At 48.9% G+C, this 21927-nt stretch overlaps 1 protein-coding gene and 1 pseudogene across 1 annotated transcript in view; one reads left to right on the top strand and one right to left on the bottom strand.

Moving 5' to 3' along the window:
• The window catches only part of LOC140429828 (uncharacterized protein KIAA1958), a 239297-nt gene that overhangs the window by 60455 nt on the left and 156915 nt on the right, over positions 1-21927 (bottom strand). The window lies entirely within an intron of this gene.
• Positions 2207-3164, top strand: LOC140430098 (ragulator complex protein LAMTOR5 pseudogene; annotated as a pseudogene).

Genomic DNA, 21927 nt, shown 5'->3' on the forward strand with positions numbered 1-21927 from the left:
GTGCCTTGTATAGTTTTAGCAGGACTTGCCTATTTTATACTCCATTCCCTTTGAAATCCATTTGCCTTCCTTACTACCTGCTGGCATTCCATGCTAGCTTTTTGTGGTTTATGCACACAAGTATCTCCGATAATAATCCAGAGATTATAACCTTGGAGGTTATGTTGTTTAATTTAGTGCCTAGTTCCTCAACGTAGTACCTCTTTCCTTGTTCTACCTATGTCGTTGGTACCCACATGGACGATGACAATGGGATCCTCCCCCTCCTACTGCAAGTTCCTCTCCAGCCCACAGTAGATGTCCCAAACCCTAGCACTGCACAGGCAACACAGCCATCTGAACTCTCATTCCTTGCCGCACAGAACAGTGTTAATCCCCCCTCACTGTGCTGCCCCATACAACCACCATCTTCTTATGTGCTCCCCCCGCTTGAATGGCATCCTAAACCACGCTGCCTTGGCCAGTGCACCCTGCAGCCCGCACTCTCATCCAAACGAGCTGAGAGAACCTCAAACCTGTTGCACAATTGCAGAGACTGACACTGCTGCCCCCTGGCTCTCCTTACCTGCCTCAGCTGTGGTCACACCCTCCTTGTCCCTGACCACCTTCCAAACCGGAAGATTCTCTCCTAAGGGGTATAACCGCCTCCTGAAACAAAGCGTCCAGGCAATTCTCTCCCACCCTGATGTGTTGCACTGTCTGCAGCTCAGCCTCCAGCTCGATGACTCTGAGCCAAAGCTCGTCAAGCCGAAGACACTCACTGAGATATGCTTCCCCTGGATAACACCAGTGTCCGTGAGTTCCCACATGTTGCAGCTTTGACGCATCACCTGTCCGGCCATACTAATGATCTTTAACTAATTACTTAATTATTTAACTCAATTGTTGATTTGCTTTTCGCTAACTTATTAATCTTATCACAAACTGCAGGAACAAATTTAAACCTTCGGAAAATAGACCTTGATCACTTCCCGTATATTCACCGGATACTCACCAACACCTCCTCTCCTATAGAACAGCAGAAACCAATTCCTACAGAGGAGTACAGCCTCCCCTCCACAGCGAACCCTCTCTTCCCACCAAACCTCCACACTCTGTCTGAAGTCGCACTTGCAGGCACTTCATTCTAGAGCATAGAACAGCTAAGGAGCAGCTTATACTCACTTCTGGCTCTGGGCTGTAAAAAACCTGATGTCTTCTTTTCACGAGCAATTGGTCCTTCTTCTCAAAGCAAAACCAAAACCAACTTTTAAGCATAGTTTTCCAGGCATTGTTTTTTTTGTTTCCCAGCGGCGTGGGGTGGCTTCAATGGTTACGTGGAACGTGCGAGGGTTGAAGTCGGATGTTGTGTCCTTCCAGGAGACACACCTGAGGTTGGGGGATCAGATGAGGCCGAGGAAGAGATGGGTGGGTCAGGGGTTCCACTCGGGGTTAGACATGAAGACGAGAGGGGTGGTGATGTTGGTTAATGAGAAAGTGGCTTTTTGAAGTGGGGGGCATTGTGGCCGATCGGAGGGTAGGTCTGTGATAATCAGTGGGAAGTTGGAGGGGATGACGGTGGTCCTGATGAATGTTTATGTCCCAAATTGGGACGATGTGGACTTTATCAGGCAGGTGTTAGGGAGGACCCCGGATCTGGACACACATAGGCTGATAATGGGGGGGGGGCGGCCATTTCAATATGGTCCTAAATCCGAGGTTGGAGCGGTCGAGTCCTAAGTTGTTGAGAGTGTCGCCAGTGGCTAGAGAGTTGAAGGGGTTCATAGATTGTATGGGGGGGCTGGACCCGTGGAGGTTTGGGAGGCCGAGAGCGAAGGAGTTCTCTTCTCACATGTGCACCGGGTATACTTCAGGAGCGATGACTTTGTGATAGATAAGGTGCTGCTGGCAGGGGTGGGCGGCTCGGAGTAATTGACGATCGTGGTTTCCGACCGCGTGCCGCACTGGGTGGATGTGCGAGTGGTTCAGAGGGAGACCCAATGGCCACAGAGGAGCTTGGGGGTGGGGGTGGGGGGGGGGGGGGGGATGCAAGAGGGTGAGGGCCGCCTTTCAGGGCTACGCGAAGCTGAATGACACGGGGAGGTCACAGCCGCCACGCTGTGGGAGACACCTAAGGCAGTAGTTAGGGGTGAATTTACTTTGTTCCGGGTGCAGAGGGAGAGGGAGGAACGAGAGGAGGGAGCTGGGGCGTTCCCCTCAATGCTCCTAGCAGTTGGCGAGAGCCCGGATGTTGAGCAGAGAATGGAGGCGGTTTTAGAAACTCAACTGAGGGAAACGATGAAGGACCCTGCCATTATTGGCGTGCTCTGTGCTGAAAACAGGGCCTGAACCTTGGCTGTCGTGGGTCACTGATTGATGAGCACGCTGGCGTGGTGTCTGCTCTCGCACAGCAAGCAGCAAAGCTGACCTCTGACCCGACAGATGTGCCAGTAATTTGCCTGGAGTCAGACAGCGGGAATATCATGATCCAGAAGCATGGAGGCATCACCATTGCTGTGCACAAGATGACAGTCTAACGGATGTTGAGGAGCCGAGCTGTGATTTGCGACACACTGTGTTATTAACGTTGGCCACTGCTGGGGGTGTTTCAGGCCTTCAAAAGACAGCTTCTGGCCATGTTCAATGTCTGAGGCATTGACATTTTGGGGCTGGGCGAGAAAGTAAAACTATTTTATTTGTATATGTGTGAAATTAAGCACAAACTGAATTAGCAAAAGTGAGGACTTCTCAGTATCTCCCCATTCCTCACTCACTCCCAACTGTGATTTTCCCTGCCTGCCTTGAAGTAACATTAACAAGGCTGGAGTGAATTTAGATTCCAGATGCACCAACCTCTGTCTAAAGTGGATTTAGACTGGATTAATTAGGACTGGCGTGGAAATGGGGGCAGGGATGTGTAGCGAGAGAACGACATTCCATATAGTATCAGAAAAATCCCAAGGAGCAATGTGGTGTTTGAGTTGCTGGGTTCATCTCATCTCCTATTACCCTTGAGGGCGAGCGATATGGAATCTCCACTCTTGCAGTTATTGTCTCACTCATTTGAAGGTATCACGTCTGTTCCACTGCCTGATTCCACTAAATCTTCTCCTACCTGTGAATCATGGTAGTTTTCTTCAGGCATTTATTTGTGCGGAGGCCAAGTTCTCGAGAATTTTAGGGTGGGGGGGGGGGGGGGGGCGCTGTCGATGGTTAATCTCCAGACTGATGGAGCTTCAGAGATCCTTGGTAATGAGTGAAGTGTAAAAATGAATGTTTCTCCTTGCTCTTCTTATGTTGTTAACTTTATTAAAAGGTTGGAGAATTTCTCCTGTGCTGTAAAAAAAAAAATGCAGTTGATCCCTTAACAACATCATCATGAAATGAAATGTTTTCTGATCGTTATCGCATTGCTGTTTGTGGGATCTTGCTATGTAAAAACTGAGTGCCAAGTGCCCTGCATTATAATAGTGACTACACTTCCAAATGTGCGTCGTTGGTTGCTAAGTACTTTAGGACGAGGTAATGTTTTAGACAAGCAAACTGAGCTATCCTTTCTGAGTATGTAGAAACGAAACGTTAGCAGGTAAGCTTCCTGAGATGAAACTTTTTAAAAATTCATTCATGGGACATGGCGTCGCAGGCATTTCTTGCCCAAACCTACTTGCTCTTGCGGGGGGCAGTTAAGAGTCAACCACATTGCTGTGGGTCTGTAGGCCAGACAAGGATGGCAGATTTCCTTCCCTGAAGGACATTAATGAACCAGATGGGTTTTTACGACAATCGACAATGGTTCATTGGTCACTTTTAATTCCTGATTTCTATTGAATTCAAATTTCACTATCTGCGGTGGCGGGACTTGAACCTGGGACCCCAGAGCGTGACTCTGGATCTCTGGTTTACCCGTCCAGTGACAATACCACTATGCCACTGCCTCAAATCTAATCATAGATCATACAGTGCAGAAGGAGGCCATTCGGCCCATCGAGTCTGCACCTGCTCTTGGAAAGAGCACTCTATCCAAGGTCAACACCTCCACCCTACCCCCATAACCCAGCAACCCCACCCAACACTAAGGGCAATTTTGGACACTAAGGGCAATTTATCACGGCCAATCCACCTAACCTGCACATCTTTGGACTGTGGGAGGAAACCGGAGCACCCGGAGGAAACCCACGCAGACACGGGGAGGATGTGCAGACTCCGCACAGACAGTGACCCAAGCTGGAATCGAACCTGGGACCCTGGAGCTGTGAAGCAATTGCGCTATCCACAATGCTACCATGCTGCCCTAAATATATTGCTTCATTCAGTAAAATACTCCTGTTGTGCAAGGATACTGCGGTTTATCGAACCAAAGCGGGTAGATGGAATTAAGATTCCGAATACCCATGATCTAATAAAATGGTCTAGTTCCAGAACAATTCCCCTTTGATCTGAACTTTTCGTCTGGCCACATCTGCGTAAGCGGGGCCTGACCAGCTTTCAGCCTTTTAAGCATGAGGTATGAGGCAGCAGTGTGAAAAATGACTGCCTTTGAACAGTGTGTGAGGATCACAGAACCAGTTGATAACTCTTATTATCACATGCTGAGCAGCTGCACAGTAAACACTAAAATCCAGCAGAATCCGAAACACTTGCTACAGAAAACACATGCAACTATTGCTCTTTTTAGCTCGGTTAGATAACCCAAACTACTGACCATCCTTAAATTAGGAGGTTTACTGTTACAGGACATATCGTTTGTAAATATTAAAGCAAGTTCTGTCTGTTCAGGTGATTACGACGGACAAGAAAATAACTCCCATTTATCCAGCTCCATTCATGATGTTAGGGCGGCCCGATGTGCTTGGCAACGATTGAAGTGCTTTTGAGAGCGTTACCAATGTGATACTCACAGAATCAGAGAATTACAGGATTGCTACAGTGCAGAAGAAGGCCATTCAGCCCATCGAGTCTGCACCGGCTCTCCGAATGAGCAACTCACCTCGTACCATTCCCCCCCCCCCAGACTTCTGCCTGTGACCCTGAACATTCTTCCTTTTCAGATAACAGTCTTGTTCCCTATTGAATGCTCCGCTTGAACCTGCCTCCACCACGCTCTCAGACAGTGCATTAACCTCTCGCTCCGTAAAAACATTTCTGCTCATGTTACGTTTGGTCCTTATACTAATTATTTAAAATCTGCGCCCTCGTGTCCGCAATCCTTGCACAAGCGGGAACAGTTTCTCCCTGTCTATACTCTGTTCCTGACCCCGCATGATTTTGAACACCTCCATCAAATTTCCTCTCCAGCTTCTTTTCCCCAAGGAAAGTAGTCCTAATTTCTCCAATGCAGGGCAATTGACAGCCAATTTGCACACAGCAAGATCCCAACAAGGATAATGACCAGGAAATGTATTTTTTTTTGCTCATAATGATGTCGTTGAGGGATCCGTGTTGTCAGGAGTCCTGAGGAGATTTCCCCTGTTTTATTCAAAGCAGGACAAGTCCCATCTCCAGGTGTCCTGATCAACATCCCTCCATCAGAAGGGATTAATTGGTCATTTATCATTTGTTGGCCAAGAGGTGCTTTGGAATGTTCTGAGGACAGGAAAGGGCGTTATACAAATGCAAGTCCCTTCTCATGGTAGGCTGGCTAGAGACTGCATAGATTTCTCCTGCTGTTTTCCTGACAACCTCCACATCTTGCTCAGAAACGGGGGAAATTAGAGGCTAACAAGTTGTCACAGTGCTGGAGTGTCAGCCATGGTTTTTTTCTTTTTGATTCTTTCTTGGGATGTGGGTGTCGCTGGCAAGTCCAGTCTTTGGTGCCCATCCCTAACTACCCTTGAACAGAGCGGCTTGCGAGGCCATTTCAGGGGGTAGTTAAGAGTCGACCACGTTGCTGTGGATCTAGAGTCACATGTAGGCCAGACTGGGGTAGGACGGGGGATTTCATGGAAGAAACCCCTTGAGTACCTACAGTGCAGATGGTGGCCTTTCGGCCCATCGAGTCTGCACTGACCCTCCAAAAAAGCACTCTACCTAGTTGCATTCCCCCCATCCAACCCGCCCTCTCCCCACAACTATGTGACCTAACCTGCACATCCATGGACACAAAGGGGCAATTTAGCATGGCTAATCCACGTAACCTGGACTTCGCTAAAGGACATTAGGGGAGCGCCACGGTGGCACAGTGGTTAGCACTGCTGCCTCACAGCGCCAGAGACCTGGGTTCGATTCTGACCTCGGCTAACTGTATACGTGGAATTTGCACATTCTTTCCTGTCCGCATGGGTTTCCTCCGGGTGCTCCAGCTTCCTCCCGTGGTCCAAAGATATGCAGCTTAGGTGGATTGGCCATGGTAAATTGCCTCTAGGTGGGGTTACAGAGATAGGGTGGGAGATCGGGCCTATCTAGTGTGCTCTTTCAGAAGGTAGGTGCAGACGTGATGGGCTGAATGGCCTCCTTCTGCACAGTAGGAGGTCTATGATTCGGGTGTTTACAACAATCGATGGTAGTAGCATGGTCACTACTGCTGAGACCAGCTTTCAATTCCAGATTTTATTAATTCATTGAATTTAAATTGGATTTGAACCCCTGAATGACCTGGCCCAGCTTTTAAGGTTCTGCCCCCTTATTCTACATTCTGCTACTGAGGAACTAGATTTGCTCTATCTATTAATCACCTTAAGTACCTCAGTTAGACCACCCCTTAATGTTCGGGTGGCACGGGAGCACAATGATCTCTACTCAGGCAAATTAAAGCTTACAACATGCAACCTGTCCTCATAACATTACCATTTTTACTCTGTTATCTTTCTGACGAGGAGGATCTGCGACGCAGTGAGTTAGCGTCCCTGCTTCTGAATCGGGAGCTCCAGGTTCAAGTCCCACCCCAGGACCTGATGGCCAAGGACGGTATGTTCATAACGCGACCAAACAGGTTGAATGTGTCAACCTGCAAATCCCTCCAAACACGCCAATGGGAGATGGTAAGAGCGGGAGAGAGTCCTGGTCACCCACGCGATGGAGAGAAAGTTGGAGCCTCAACCATCACTATCCATAGCTCCAGATGACAACATGCATGTCGCCACAGCAACCCGGACTCCATCAGTGAACCATAACACACTTCCATCTTCATTTGTGAATCTGTACAGCACCCGCCCTAATATCCTTCCTGAGGTGCAGTGGTCACAACTGAACGGTAAGTGGGGTCCAGCGAGAGCTTGCAATAGCTGGAATGCACATTGATACCTTATTGATGTTTCTGTGGCTAAAAACTGACAGTCTCTTTGGCAAATGACAGGTAGCCTTACAGCTGGTTGGAAGTCAGGGGGGCTGAATTCTCCGATCCTGCGGGTATGACCGCAGGATCCGTCCGGTCTTACGACCAGAAAGTCGGCGCCGACCCCGCACCGATCCGTCGCCCGGTTTGGGGCTAGCAGCCGCGCAGCGCCCAGCTTCACCTGCGGCCGGAGAATGGCCGGGCCCGTGGCCGTGCTTGCGCACAGCGGCGGCCTCGCCATGCAACATGGCGCAGGCCGCACGTGGACAAGGCCTGCCAAAAACTTCTCCCATGTGACCACCCTCGCCACCCCCGGACCACCACCCCCACCAGTCCCAGTCCCGCACCAGTCCCCCTAGTCCCTGACAAAGGCTTCCTTGCCCGCGGAACGTTCCCCCCACCCCCTCCCTGTGGCGACGCTGGACACAGTCCGCAGCCGCCACGTGAGGTCCCCGAGCACATGTGTCCCACGCTGTCGGGGACTCGGCCCATCGGGGGCGGAGCTTCAGGGGAGGGCCTCAGGTGACATCCTGAGGCCGTCCATATGGCGTGCGGCGTACACCCCGAGTACGCCGTTTTTGAGAGGGCGGAGTATCGCAAAAATGGCGCCGCCCCCGATTCCGGCGTAAACGTGGATTCTCCGGCGATTGCCGAACGCGATTTCGGCGCCAGCGATCGAAGAATCCAGACCGGGTTATCCTTTTTTTTTTTGGTCGGTGAAAAATGCATTGGAGTATTTTGTGATCCTCTTGGTAACTTGACATGTAGTAGCATTGACCCATGTAATTTCAATTGATTCGCATTACCCAGTAGTCACACGGTCACTGGAGAAGAGAATAAATATATCTGAGGACATAATCTGGCAACGTTTATCTACATATTCGAGAAGGTGAGGGAGGAAACCTTTTTGAGGCGCTGGGGCCTTTTTGATCTGAAAGGTGAACAAATGGCACCGGCCATTCTTATCTTTACTCTTACCCACAGACGGTCCATGGACTCTTGCTTCGTAAATTCCTGTCAACCGGGGCAGCACGGTGGTGCAGTGGTTAGCACTGCTGCCTCACGGCGCCGAGGTACCAGGTTCGATCCCGGCTCTGGGTCACTGTCCGTGTGTTGCACGGGGAGAGTTTGCACATTCTCCCCGAGTTTGCATGGGTTTCACCCCCAAAACCCAAAGATGTGCAGTGTAGGTGGATTGGCCGCGCTAAATTGCCCCTTAATTAGAAAAATCTATTGGGTACTCTAAATTTATATATTTAAAAAAATAAATTTAGAGTACCCAATTCATTTTTTCCAATTAAGGGGCAATTTAGCGTGGCCAATCCACCTACACTGCACATCTTTGGGTTCAGTAGAACCAGATGATCACGAGAGGGCCGGACCAACAGGGGTATAAAAGCAATTATGCCTCTCTCTCTCTTTCGGGTGAACTGTGACCAAGACAGGAGTAGAAGATTAGCTCAGATGGTTAGTGTAGTTACGCAGAGTTAATGTAGTTAGATCTTGTTAACTTTATCACTAGTATCAATGTTAAAGTAAAGAACTCACACAATTATTGTTATAGTTACTCAATAAACCTTTTGTTACTGCTGGACGAGTTCGAGTCTTCTTCATCAAGATTCAGAAGACCTCATCACTAACCAAGGTTTGAGTAACACAAATACACTCCGTAGTATATCAAAACACACAGAGAAGTGTGATAAAAGAATGATACAGGAGTGTAATAAAAGAAGATGCACAAAATTATGGGTGGAAGAGATAGAGTGGACAGGATAAAATTGTTTCTCCTGGTGGAGAATTCTAGAACCAGGGGTCATAAGATTCAAGATAAGAGGCAGAAAGTGTAATGGGAACATGAGGAAGAACATTTTTACGCAGAAGGTAGTGGCTGGAATTCGCTGCCCGAGTTGGTGGTGGAGGCAGAGACCCGAAACTCTTTCAAAAAGTACCTGGATCTGCACCTGAAGTGCTGTAAGGTACAGGAATATGGGCCGGGTGCAGGAGGTGGGATTAGCAAGGGCATCAGAGTGTCCTCGGGCTGGCATGGACAAGATGGGCCGAATGGCCTCCTTCTGTGCTGTAACTTTTCTTATGATTCTGTAATTCTGTGTTCTAAGACCAGCTGCCTCCTCCTTTAGGTCCCAGGTGTTAAAACCTGTACCTTACTTTGAACAAGTTTTCCCTGGCCTCAGTCCTCATAGGTAGCTGGACTTGTCTCCAGGCAGATTTCACAAGAGGTTGCATCTCCAGCACCAAACTATTCCATTTTACCTTGAACTAAAGGAAACAGTTTCAAACATAACTATCTTATAAAGTTCAGCATGCAGAGCATTCAACTCTGAAATCTGGCACATTTTTCGTCCTTCATCCCCATTTATAGTTTCCCCCAAATCAGACATTGCAGCACCAATCAAGTGATTGGACAGGCAACAGGTTGCTAATTTTCTTTTTTTTTTATCTAAACATTTTATTGAGGTATTTTTGGTTTTACAACAACAACAAAATAAACAATGTATATGAGTATAGACTCAGTGAGCAAAAAGCCGTCTTCCTCCCTTACAGGTCCAACCTTTATTAACCCCCTACTCTAAACTAAACTAACCCCCACACCCCCTCTGCTGACGATTAATTTTCCGCAAAGAAGTCGACGAATGGTTGCCACCTCTGGGCGAACCCTAACATTGACCCTCTCAAGGCAAGCTTGATATTTTCCAGACAGAGAAAGCTAGCCATGTCCGATAGCCTGGTCTCCGACTTCGGGGGCTTTGAGTCCCTCCAAGCTAATAATATCCGGGCTACCAGGGAGGCAAAGGCCAGAACGTCTGCCTCTTTCTCCTCCTGGATTTCCAGGTCTTCCAACACCCCGAAAATCGCCACCTCCGGACTCGGTGCCACTCTTGTTTTTAACACCGTGGACATGACATCTACATACCACTGCCAGAATCCCCTGAGCTTCGGGCATGTCCAGCACATGTGGATATGGAACGCTGGCCCCCCCCGCACACCTATCTTCTACCCCAAAGAACCTGCTCATCCGGGCCACTGTCATGTGAGCCCGGTGAACAACCTTAAACTGTCTCAGGCTGAGCCTGAGGCGCATATTGTGGACGCGTTGACTCTAATCAACGCATCCGCCCAGAGACCATCCTCTATCTCTCCTGACTCCTCTTCCCACTTGCCCTTCAGCTCCTCGGTCTGACCCCATGAGCTCCTTATAGGTATCGGAGACCTTCCCTTCTCCCACCCACACTCTGGAAACTATCCTGTCCTGTATCCCCCTTGGTGGTAGGAGCGGGAAGATTGAGACCTGTCTACGTAGGAGGTCCCATACCTGCAGGTACCTAAATTTGTTTCTCCTCCCAAATCCAAATTTCTCCTCCAGCTCCCTCAAGCTAGGAAAGCTCCCCTCTATAAACATATCCCCCATCCTCTCAATTCCTGCTCTCTGCCATCTCCGAAACCCCCCGTCCATCCTTCCCGGGGCAAACCGGTGATTATTACAAATTGGAGACCAGACCGATGCTCCCATTTGCTCCCACATGCTTCCTCCATTGCCCCCAGATCTCAGGGCCGCCACCACCACGGGGCTGGTGGAGTACTGTGCCGGCGGGAACGGCAGAGGCGCCGTTATCAACGCCCCCAAACTGGTGCCCTTACATAAGGCCGCCTCCATACGCTCCCATGCCGACCCTCCCCCACCACCCACTTCCTGATCATGGCTATATTCGCCGCCCAATAATAGCTACTGAAGTTTGGCAGTGCCAGCCCGCCCTCTCCCCGGCTTCGCTCAAGCATTCCCTTTTTTACTTGCAGGGACTTGCCCGCCCATACATCGCCCGTGATAAATTTGTTAACCCGTTTAAAAAAGGTCCGCGGAATAAAGATGGGGAGTCACTGGAACACAAACAGGAATCTCGCAAGGACCGTCATCTTCACCGTCTGCACCCTCCCAGCTAGTGACAACGGCAGCACGTCCCACCTCCGAAAATTGTCCTTCATTTGGTCTACTAGCCGGGCCAGATTAAGTTTGTGCAGCCGTTCCCATTCCCGCGCCACTTGGTTGCCTAGATACCTAAAACTTCCCCCTACCACTCTAAACGGCAGTTCCCCCAGTCGCCTCTCCTGTCCCCTCGCCTGGATCGCAAACATCTCACTTTCCCCATATTTAGTTTGTACTCCGAAAACCGGCCAAATTCCCCCAGAATCCTCATGATTTCTTCCATCCCCTCTACTGGGTCCGATACGTACAGAAGCAGGTCGTCTGCATAAAGTGAGACTCTGTGTTCCACTCCCCCCTGGACCAGCCCCCTCCAGCACCTTGAGGATCTTAGTGCAGTTGCCAGCGGCTCTATAGCTAACGCGAACAACAGTGGGGAGAGGGGGCAGCCCTGTTTTGTCCCCCGAGGCAGTCTAAAATAGTCCGATGTTGTCCTATTCATCCGTACGCTCGCCACAGGAGCCTGATACAGCAACCTGGCCCAGTCAATTAAGCCCCGCCCAAATCCGAACCATCCCAGTACCTCCCACAGATATTCCCATTCTACTCGATCAAAAGTCTTCTCTGCATCCATTGCGACCACTACCTCCACCTCCCTACCTTCTGGGGGCATCATGATCGCATTTAGCAACCTTCTTACACTGGACATCAACTGCCTTCCCTTAACGAACCCCGTCTGGTCCTCCCCAATCACGTCCGGAACACAGTCTTCAATCCTAGAGGACAAAACTTTGGCCAGCAGTTTGGCGTCCACATTCAATAGGGATATCGGCCTGTAGGAGCTGGGGAGAGGGTCTTGCCCGCTTCAGGATCAGCGAGATTGTGGCCTGTGACATCGTCGGGGAAAGCACGCCTCTCTCCCTCACCTCATTGAATGTCCTCATCAACAGCGGCCCCAATATCCCAGCGAACTTTTTATAGAACTCCGCTGGGTACCCACCGGCCCCGGGGCTTTACCCAACTGCATGGCCTTCAGCCCCTCCGCTACCTCTTCGATCCCGATCGGGGTACCCAGCCCTTCTACCAGCTTTCCGTCCACCTTCGGGAAATTCAGCCTCCCTCGGAAGTGCCTCATCCCCTTTGGCCCCGGTGGGGGTTCCGGCCATGCAGCCGACTATAAAACTCCTTAAATGCCTTATTCACCCCTGCTGAGTCTCCCACCAGGTTCCCGTCTCCATCCTTTACTTTCCCTATCTCCCTGGCTGCCTCCCTCTTTCTAAGTTGCTGTGCAAGCATTCTGCTGGCCTTCTCTCCATGCTCATAAATCGCCCCCCTCGCCTTTCTCAGCTGCTCCACCGCCCTCCCTGTGGTTAACAAGCCGAACACCGCCTGTAGCCTCTGCCGTTCCCTTAAAAGCCCTGCCTCTGGGGTCTCCGCATACCTCCTGTCGACCTCTAGTATCTCCTTTACCAGTCGGTCCGTCTCTGCCCTGTCTACCTTCTCCCTGTGGGCCCGTATCGAGATCAGCTTCCCTCTAACCACTGCCTACAATACCTCCCAGACCACCGCTGCTGAAATTTCCCCCGTGTCATTGACCTCCAGGTAGGTCTGAATACATTTCCTCAACCGCCAGCGCACCTCCTCGTCCGCTAAAAGCCCCACGTCTAACCTCCAGTGCGGGCACTGATTACAGTCTTTACTAACCTGTAGGTCAACCCAGTGCGGGGCATGGTCTGAGATTGTGATCGCCGACTACCCCGTGTCCACCACCCCCGTCAGTAGAGCCATGCTCAGAATAAATCAATCAATCCGGGAGTACACTTTATGCACGTGTGAGTAGAAGGAAAACTCCTTTACTCATGGCTGCCCAAATCTCCATGGGTCCACCCCTCCTCCATGAACCCTTTTAGCTCCTTAGCCATTGCTGGCACCCTGCCCGTTTTTGAGCTTGACTGGTCTAAACCAGGGTCAATAACTGTGTTGAAGTCTCCTGCCATGACCAGCTTATGCGAATCCAGGTCCAGTATCTTCCCCAGCATCCTCTTTATAACATAGAACATAGAACATAGAAAATACAGCACAGAACAGGCCCTTCGGCCCACGATGTTGTGCCGAACCTTTGTCCTAGATTAATCATAGATTATCATTGAATTTACAGTGCAGAAGGAGGCCATTCGGCCCTTTGAGTCTGCACCGGCTCTTGGAAAGAGCACCCTACCCAAACTCAACACCTCCACCCAACACCAAGGGCAATTTGGACATTAAGGGCAATTTATCATTGGCCAATTCACCTAACCCGCACATCTTTGGACTGTGGGAGGAAACCGGAGCACCCGGAGGAAACCCACGCAGACACGGGGAGGACGTGCAGACTCCGCACAGACAGTGACCCAAGCCGGAATCGAACCTGGGACCCTGGAGCTGTGAAGCAATTGTGCTATCCACAATGCTACCGTGCTGCCCTTGAGAACAAATAACTCTACACTATATCATTTTACCGTAATCCGTAATCAGGGAGTTTAACCCTGAAAAGTGTGAGGTTGTCCATTTTGGAAGGACAAATATGAATGCGGAATACAGGGTTAACGGTAGAGTTCTTGGCAATGTGGAGGAGCAGAGAGATCTTGGGGTCTATGTTCATACATCTTTAAAAGTTGCCACTCAAGTGGATAGAGCTGTGAAGAAGGCCTATGGTGTGCTCGCGTTCATTAACAGAGGGATTGAATTTAAGAGCCGTGAGGTGATGATGCAGCTGTACAAAACTTTGGTAAGGCCACATTTGGAGTACTGTGTACAGTTCTGGTCGCCTCATTTTAGGAAGGATGTGGAAGCTTTGGAAAAGGTGCAAAGAAGATTTACCAGGATGTTGCCTGGAATGGAGAGTAGGTCTTACGAGGAAAGGTTGAGGGTGCTAGGCCTTTTCTCATTAGAACGGAGAAGGATGAGGGGCGACTTGATAGAGGTTTATAAGATGAGGTTTATAAAACTCCACATCGTCCCAGTTTGGCGCGTATACATTTACTAGTACCACCTGCACCCCCTCCAATTTCCCACTGACCATAATGTACCAGCCTCCCACATCCAAAACTATTCTTCCTACCTCAAACACCACTCGCTTGTTGATCAGGATCGCGACCTCTCTGGTCTTCAAGTCCAGTCCCGAGTGAAAAACCTGTCCGACCCAACCTTCCCTTAATCTAATCTGGTCAGCTACTCTAAGGTACGTCTCCTGCAGCATTACCACGTCCGCCTTCAGTCCTCTTAAATGCGCGAACTGGCGTGCCCTCTTGACCGGCCCATTGAGCCCCCTTACATTCCAGGTGATCAGTCTAGTTGGGGGGGTTCATCGCCCTCCCCTTCGCCGATCAGCCATCCCCTCTCTTGGGCCAGTCACCAGCCCGCGCCCCACGCCTTCACCGGCCCGCCGCCAGGCAGCCTCCGCCCCTGACCTCCTTGCTGTCCCTCAGCGAAAGTCCCTCCTTCATCAGCAGAACATTTTCCCCCTCCCCCCCGCAGTAACAGCACAAAATAAATCAACCCCTTTGATAAGCCTAACATCTGCTCACCCCCCACTACGCTTCCGTAAGCTAGCCCGCCCAGCTAATTTGGTGGCCCTCGCTCCTGGCGCCAGACATTCTCCCACCTATTGGTTCCCCCCACCCCCCCGCTCATACATATATATTCAAATGAAAAACAATCCCAACACAATTGCCCGACAGAGAAAAAAAAAAACCAAGTTGAACAAAGAAAAGATCAAGCAAAAGATCCAGCATCTGAACAAACACACCTCCATCCCCCAACAGCGCAAATGCAAACTTTACCTCACTCAGCTCTGCAACTGGCAGAAGGCATTACAAATAATGTCCTCAAAACGAAAAACAAGAAATTTTTTTAAAACATAAAGGTTACAGCAAATTTCAAAGTTCTCAGTCCGACACCAGTCCTTTCCTTTTCGCGAAGTCCAGCGTTTCCTCAGGTGACTTGAAATAGAAATGTTGCTCCTCGTATGTGACCCAGAGGCGGGCCGGGTACAACAGCATCCCCAGCTCCAGCACAATTTGATGTCCCTCCTGGTCAGCCAGCGCCTTCTCTACTTTCTGGATCGCCCGATCTTGAGCATCCAATCTAAGCTCCAGCCGCACAATTGCCTCTTTAATCGGGTCCAACCAGTCCTGCTTCTGCTTGGCGAAGCTCTCCTGGATCACTTGCATCAGCTGCTCCGTTGACCGCCAGAGGTCCGGTCCTCCGCCATGCTTACACCCGGTGCAGCTTCAGCCCAAGCCCTCTCTGTCCTTCTGTTACTGTCTTTGCAAGCGCTTCTAGTCCTCCCCTCCATGCCCCGATGTGGGAATCCAATACACAATTGCCTCTGTCGTCGATTTTTCAAATCAAGTCCGGTAAAAAATCGGGGGGAAAGGTCCAAAAGTCCAACCCGAGCGGGAGCCACAAAATGTGCGACTTACTCCTTCATAGCCGCCACCGGGAGTCCATGTTGCTAATTTTCTAAACACTCCAGAATTGTTCGAGGACAGGCCAGGGGAGACAGGCAGCACCTCAGTGACGTGACACCTTCAAGGTGGACCTGAAAGAGCAAACACACCCAACGTGGCAGCAGCCGAGAATGGGTTCGAGACCTTTGGTTCTTATTTTGGTCAAGAGGATTTGAGGTGGGAAGCAAATATTCTTTGATTAGACTTGCCTTCCTTGTTAACCTGTAGCCTCAGTCTCGTTCCACTTTGCTCTGGTATTAGTCCAGGCCTGACGATGGATATGTGGTGTACATAGGTTGGAATTGAGGTGTCAGCACAAAGCATTGTTGCTTCCAACTGTTGGGTACGTTCACCCAAAGTCCAATAACCTCCATACTTGTTCAGCATGTTAACTACCTAACTCATGTCCCCACTCAATCTACTCGTCTCCAATGGTGAGTTGAGTTCTGTGCGTCTTGTCCCATAATTTGGAAATGTATTCCTTCTTGATCTCTTGTGGAAACTCTCGGGTGCGTTAACCATATTTTCACGGTACCGTTCCCCAAATTGCATCAAATATCTCAACTCTGGACATGGTGGTCAGCGATGACTTTTGTTGGTCGAAAGGTATCGGGTTGGCTTTGTTTTACTGTAGGGAATGTAGCAATCAAACTGTGCACAGCAAGATTCCCAGGAGCAGCAACAAAATGAACGACAAGATAATCAAGCCCCGCCCCAAAGTCTCGAGCGTAAAGCCAAGACTGGTACTCTCAGTGCACAGAAATGAGGGGGTGCTGCACTGCCGGAGGTGTCATCTTTCAGATGAGACGAAAAGCCGAGGCCTCATCGGCTCTCTAAGGTAGATATCAAAGACCCCATGGTGCTAATTCGAAGAAAAACAGGGTCCTTCTCACCATGGCTTGGCCAATATCTATCCACCAGCCAAGAAATTATCTGGTAATTATCACATTGCTCTGTCTGGGAGCTGGCTATGTGCATGGTGGCTCAGTGGTTAGCACTGCTGCGTCACTGCTCCTAGGACCTGGGTTCGATCCCGGCCTTGGGTGACTGCCTGTGTGGAGCTTGCACGTTCTCCCCGTGTCTGCGTGGGTTTCATCCGGGTGCTCCGGTTTCCTCCGTCAGACAAAAGATGTGCAGGTTAGTTGGGTTGGCCACGCTAATGGTGAGGTGAGAGTGACTGCCCTTGACATCAAGGCAGCATGTGACCGAATATGGCATCAAGGAGCCCGAGCTAAACTGGAGTCAATGGGAACCAGGGGGGAAACTCTCCGCTGGTTGGAGTCATACCCGGCACAAAGGAAGATGATTGTGGTGGTTGGAGGTCAATCATCTCAGCTCCAGGACATCACTGCAGGAGTTCCTCAGGGTAGTGTCCTTGGCCCAACCATCTTCAGCTGCTTCATCAATGACCTCCCTTCCATCCTAAGCTCAGAAGTGGGGATGTTTGCGGATGACTGCGCAATGTTCAGCACCATTCGCAACTCCTCAGATAATGAAGCAGTCCATGTCTAAATGCCGGGACAATATCCCAGGCTTGGCCTGACAAGTGGCAAGTTACATTAGTGTCACAAGTGCCAGGCAATGACCCTCTCCAATAAGAGAAAATCAAAACATTGCCTCTTGACCTTCAATGGCATTACCATTGCTGAATCCCCCTGGGGGTTAGCATTGACCAGAAACTGAATTGGACTCGCCATATTAATACTGTGGCTACAAGAGCAGGTCAGAGGCTGGGAATTCTGCGGCGAGTAACTCACCTCCTGACTCCCCAAAGCCTACTAGGCACAAGTCGGGAATGTGATGGAATACTTTGCACTTGCCTGGATGAGTGCCGCTCCAACAACATTCAAGAAGTTCGACACCATCCAGGATGAAAGCAGCCCGGTTGATTGCTCCTCCTCCCACAAACATTCACTCCCTCCACTACTGACGCACAGTGGCAGCCGTGTGTACCGTCTACAAGATGCATTGCAGCAACTCACCAACGCTCCTTTGGCAGCACCTTCCAAACCCACGACTGTTGTATTTTAGTCTTTTATACTTAACAAGGAATCCACCAAATGGCTAGACCTGTCCAAACCAGAATCTTTATTGAGTCCCGTGTGGTAAGATTGCAACCTGTTACAGAGCATGTTATCATGGAGTCTGTTTATAACTCCTCTGGAAGCTACACCTAGCACCGACCATTGACTCTCAATCCTCTTCTGAAGATGGCCAGATGTGTCTGCTCTTATGTGGGAGGCACTGGTCACCTGACCTTGGTCTTGAGACTGCATGATGTGTCTGCACCGCCACCTGCTGGTTGGAGGTCGCACACCATCCATCTATGATATTGCCCATAGACATATCAGGACAAAGACCACTATTATCTAGAAAGACAAAGGCAGCAGATACATGGGAACACAGCCACCTGCAGGGTCCCCTCCAAGTCGCTCACCATCCTGACTTGGAAATATATCACCGTTCCTTCTCTGTCACTGGGTCAAAATCCTGGAATTTCTTCCCGAACAGCACAGTGGGCGTACCTACTTCTTACAGACTTCTGCGGTTCAAGAAGGCAGCTTACCAGCACCTTCTCAGGGGCAATTAGGTATGGGGAACAAATGCTGGACCAGCCAGTGAAGCCCACATCCCATAAAAAGCCTCTTAGTGTTCAGAGATGGGCAGGTTAGGCAAGGTTGTGGGGTGGTCCCAGGTAGGATGTTCTGTCAGAGGGCCGGTGCAGACTCGATGGACCAAATGGCCTCCGCCAGCACTGTAGCGATTCTATGGAATATTGGTTGTTGCGTTTCCGACATGACAGCTGTGAATTCTCTTCGAACGTACTTTGGCAATAAGGTGCTTTGGGATGTTGTATTCAGAAAGGGTGATACATAACTGCAAGTCTTTCTGTTTTCTTTCAAATAGCATCAACAGCTAAGAGGACAGTTTTGCTGCTTGTCCTCTGCAATTACCTAATTAGTAACGATAATAATCTTTATTATTGTCACAAGTAGGCTTACTGCAATAAAGTTCATAGAATCATAGAATTTACACTGCAGGAGACCATTCGGCCCTTCGAGTCTGCACTAGCCTACTCGAAGAGCACCCTACTCAAGCCCACGTATCTATCCTATCCCCGTAACCCCCACTTAACCTTTTTGGACACTAAGGGCAATTTAGCGCGGCCAATCCACCTAACCTGCACATCCTTGGCCTGTGGGCGGAAACCGGAGCACCCGGAGGAAACCCACGGAAACACGGGGAGAACGTGCAGACTCCGCACAGACAGTGACCCAAGCTGGGAATCGAACCTGGGACCCTGGAGCTGTCAAGCAATTGTGCTAACCACTATGCTACCGCACTGCCCTTACTAGAAGGGGACATATTAGTCAGCCTGCTTGCCGCTTCAACATCAGTTTGCAAAGGGGATACTAAATCACAAAATGATCCCTTCATGTTTGGCGTGTTTATTTCTGTTCGGTATACAGTTGGTGTTCAATGTCTTTAATCTGAGGTTCCCATTGGATAGGGTGATCTCTAGGACCCAGGAGAGCAGTCTCTCTGTGGAGCCCCCATGAACAAAAAATGTAACTCTTTTTCTCCCCTAAGAGACATTAAAGCAATGCACAATCCAGCAACCAATTAACAATCAGCTGTAACGATGCTCTCTATAAATACCTTCCCTCACCCACCTGTTATCTCAAAACGCTCCGGCTGACAAGGAAGAGGGGTGAAATCACAGGGAATTGAAATGACAGGCAAAATGCAACAACTCATTGCATTTCTTTTCCTCCTCACTGGGATCGCCGGTACGTCTCCTTCGTGAGTGCCTACCTCTCTGCTCTTAACTTGACACCATCCCCAAATCCTTTCATCTCTTTGTGCTTTCGCTGTAGGTCCCACTGAAGCTTTTCAAGATCAACTCAAGTCCAGGATAAGACGAGGTAGAGTTTAACTATTTGTCTGCTTGTCCATCTATCTGTGCTCAGAGTGTCCTGCGTGCAAGTGCAATCTGTTATTTCCTGGCTGTTTGTGCTTGTTCACAAATATTTATTTTAGGGTTATTCCTCAAAGTGGAATACTGCAATTTCCGTTACTTTTTCAAGTTTATATATTATAGGGTGAAAAACCATTGGGATTATATCCCAGTTTTAATCCCACTGGGGTTATATCCCAGCTTTAATCCCACTGGGGTTATATACTGACTTTAATCCCACTGGGGTTATATCCCAGCTTTAATCCCACTGGGATTATATCCCATCTTTAATCCCACTGGGGTTAAATCCTATCTTTAATACCACTGGGGTTATATCCCATCTTTAATCCCACTGGGGTTATGTACCAGCTTTAATCCCACTGGGGTTATATCCCAGTTTTAATCCCACTGGGGTTATATCCCATCTTTAATCCCACTGGGGTTATATCCCAGATTTAATCTCACTGGGATTATATCCCATCTTTAATCCCACTTGGAATATATCCCAGATTTAATCCCACTGGGGTTATATCCCATCTTTAATCCCACTGGGATTATATCCCAGCTTTAATTCCACTGGGGTTATATCCCAGCTTTAATCTCACTGGGATTATATCCCAGCTTTAATCCCACTTGGAATATATCCCAGCTTTAATCCCACTGGGGTTATATCCCAGCTTTAATCTCACTGGGGTTATATACCATCTTTAATCCCACTGGGATTATATCCCAGCTTTAATCCCACTGGGATTATATCCCATCTTTAATCCCACTGGGGTTATATCCCAGCTTTAATCCCACTGGGATTATATCCCAGCTTTAATCCCACTGGGGTTATATCCCAGATTTAATCTCACTGGGATTATATCCCATCTTTAATCCCACTTGGAATATATCCCAGATTTAATCCCACTGGGGTTATATCCCATCTTTAATCCCACTGGGATTATATCCCAGCTTTAATCCCACTGGGGTTATATCCCAGATTTAATCTCACTGGGATTATATCCCATCTTTAATCTCACTGGGGTTATATCCCATCTTTAATCTCACTGGGGTTATATTCCAGCTTTAATCCCACTGGGGTTATATCCCATCTTTAATCTCACTGGGGTTATATCCCATCTTTAATCTCACTGGGGTTATATCCCATCTTTAATCTCACTGGGGTTATATACCATCTTTAATCTCACTGGGATTATATCCCATCTTTAATCTCACTGGGGTTATATCCCAGCTTTAATCCCACTGGGGTTATATCCCATCTTTAATCTCACTGGGGTTATATCCCATCTTTAATCTCACTGGGGTTATATACCATCTTTAATCTCACTGGGGTTATATACCATCTTTAATCTCACTGGGATTATATCCCAGCTTTAATCCCACTGGGATTATATTCCATCTTTAATCCCACTGGGGTTATATCCCAGCTTTAATCCCACTGGGGTTATATCCCATCTTTAATCTCACTGGGGTTATATACCATCTTTAATCTCACTGGGGTTATATACCATCTTTAATCCCACTGGGATTATATCCCAGCTTTAATCCCACTGGGATTATATCCCAGCTTTAATCCCACTGGGGTTATATCCCATCTTTAATCTCACTGGGGTTATATACCATCTTTAATCTCACTGGGATTATATCCCAGCTTTAATCCCACTGGGGTTATATCCCAGCTTTAATCCCACTGGGGTTATATCCCAGCTTTAATCCCACTGGGATTATATCCCAGCTTTAATCCCACTGGGGTTATATCCCATCTTTAATCTCACTGGGGTTATATACCATCTTTAATCTCACTGGGATTATATCCCAGCTTTAATCCCACTGGGATTATATCCCAGCTTTAATCCCACTGGGGTTATATCCCAGCTTTAATCTCACTGGGGTTATATCCCAGCTTTAATCCCACTGGGGTTATATCCATGTATCTTTTTGTTCTGTTGTAATTTTTCAGTAATTACTTATTTTTACAAAATAAATTCAGAGTAGCCAAATCTTTTTTTTCCAATTAAGGGGCATTTCAGCGTGGCCAATCCATCCACCCTGCACATCTTTGGGTTGTGGGGGTGAGACCCACGCAGACACGGGGAGAATGTGAGAACTCCACACGGGCAGTGACCCGGGGCCGGGATCGAACCCGGGCGCTGAGCGCCGTGAGGCAGCAGTGCTAACCACTGCGCCACCGTGCCGCCTTGAGTTATTTGAAAACATTTTTAAAATTGATTTTGACTCACAGATGTGGGTAACATGCATTTTACTAGCTATGCTTCACTAGCTATAA

This window comes from Scyliorhinus torazame, chromosome 9 (genome assembly GCF_047496885.1).
Source record: "Scyliorhinus torazame isolate Kashiwa2021f chromosome 9, sScyTor2.1, whole genome shotgun sequence".
NCBI classification, from domain to species: domain Eukaryota; kingdom Metazoa; phylum Chordata; class Chondrichthyes; order Carcharhiniformes; family Scyliorhinidae; genus Scyliorhinus; species Scyliorhinus torazame.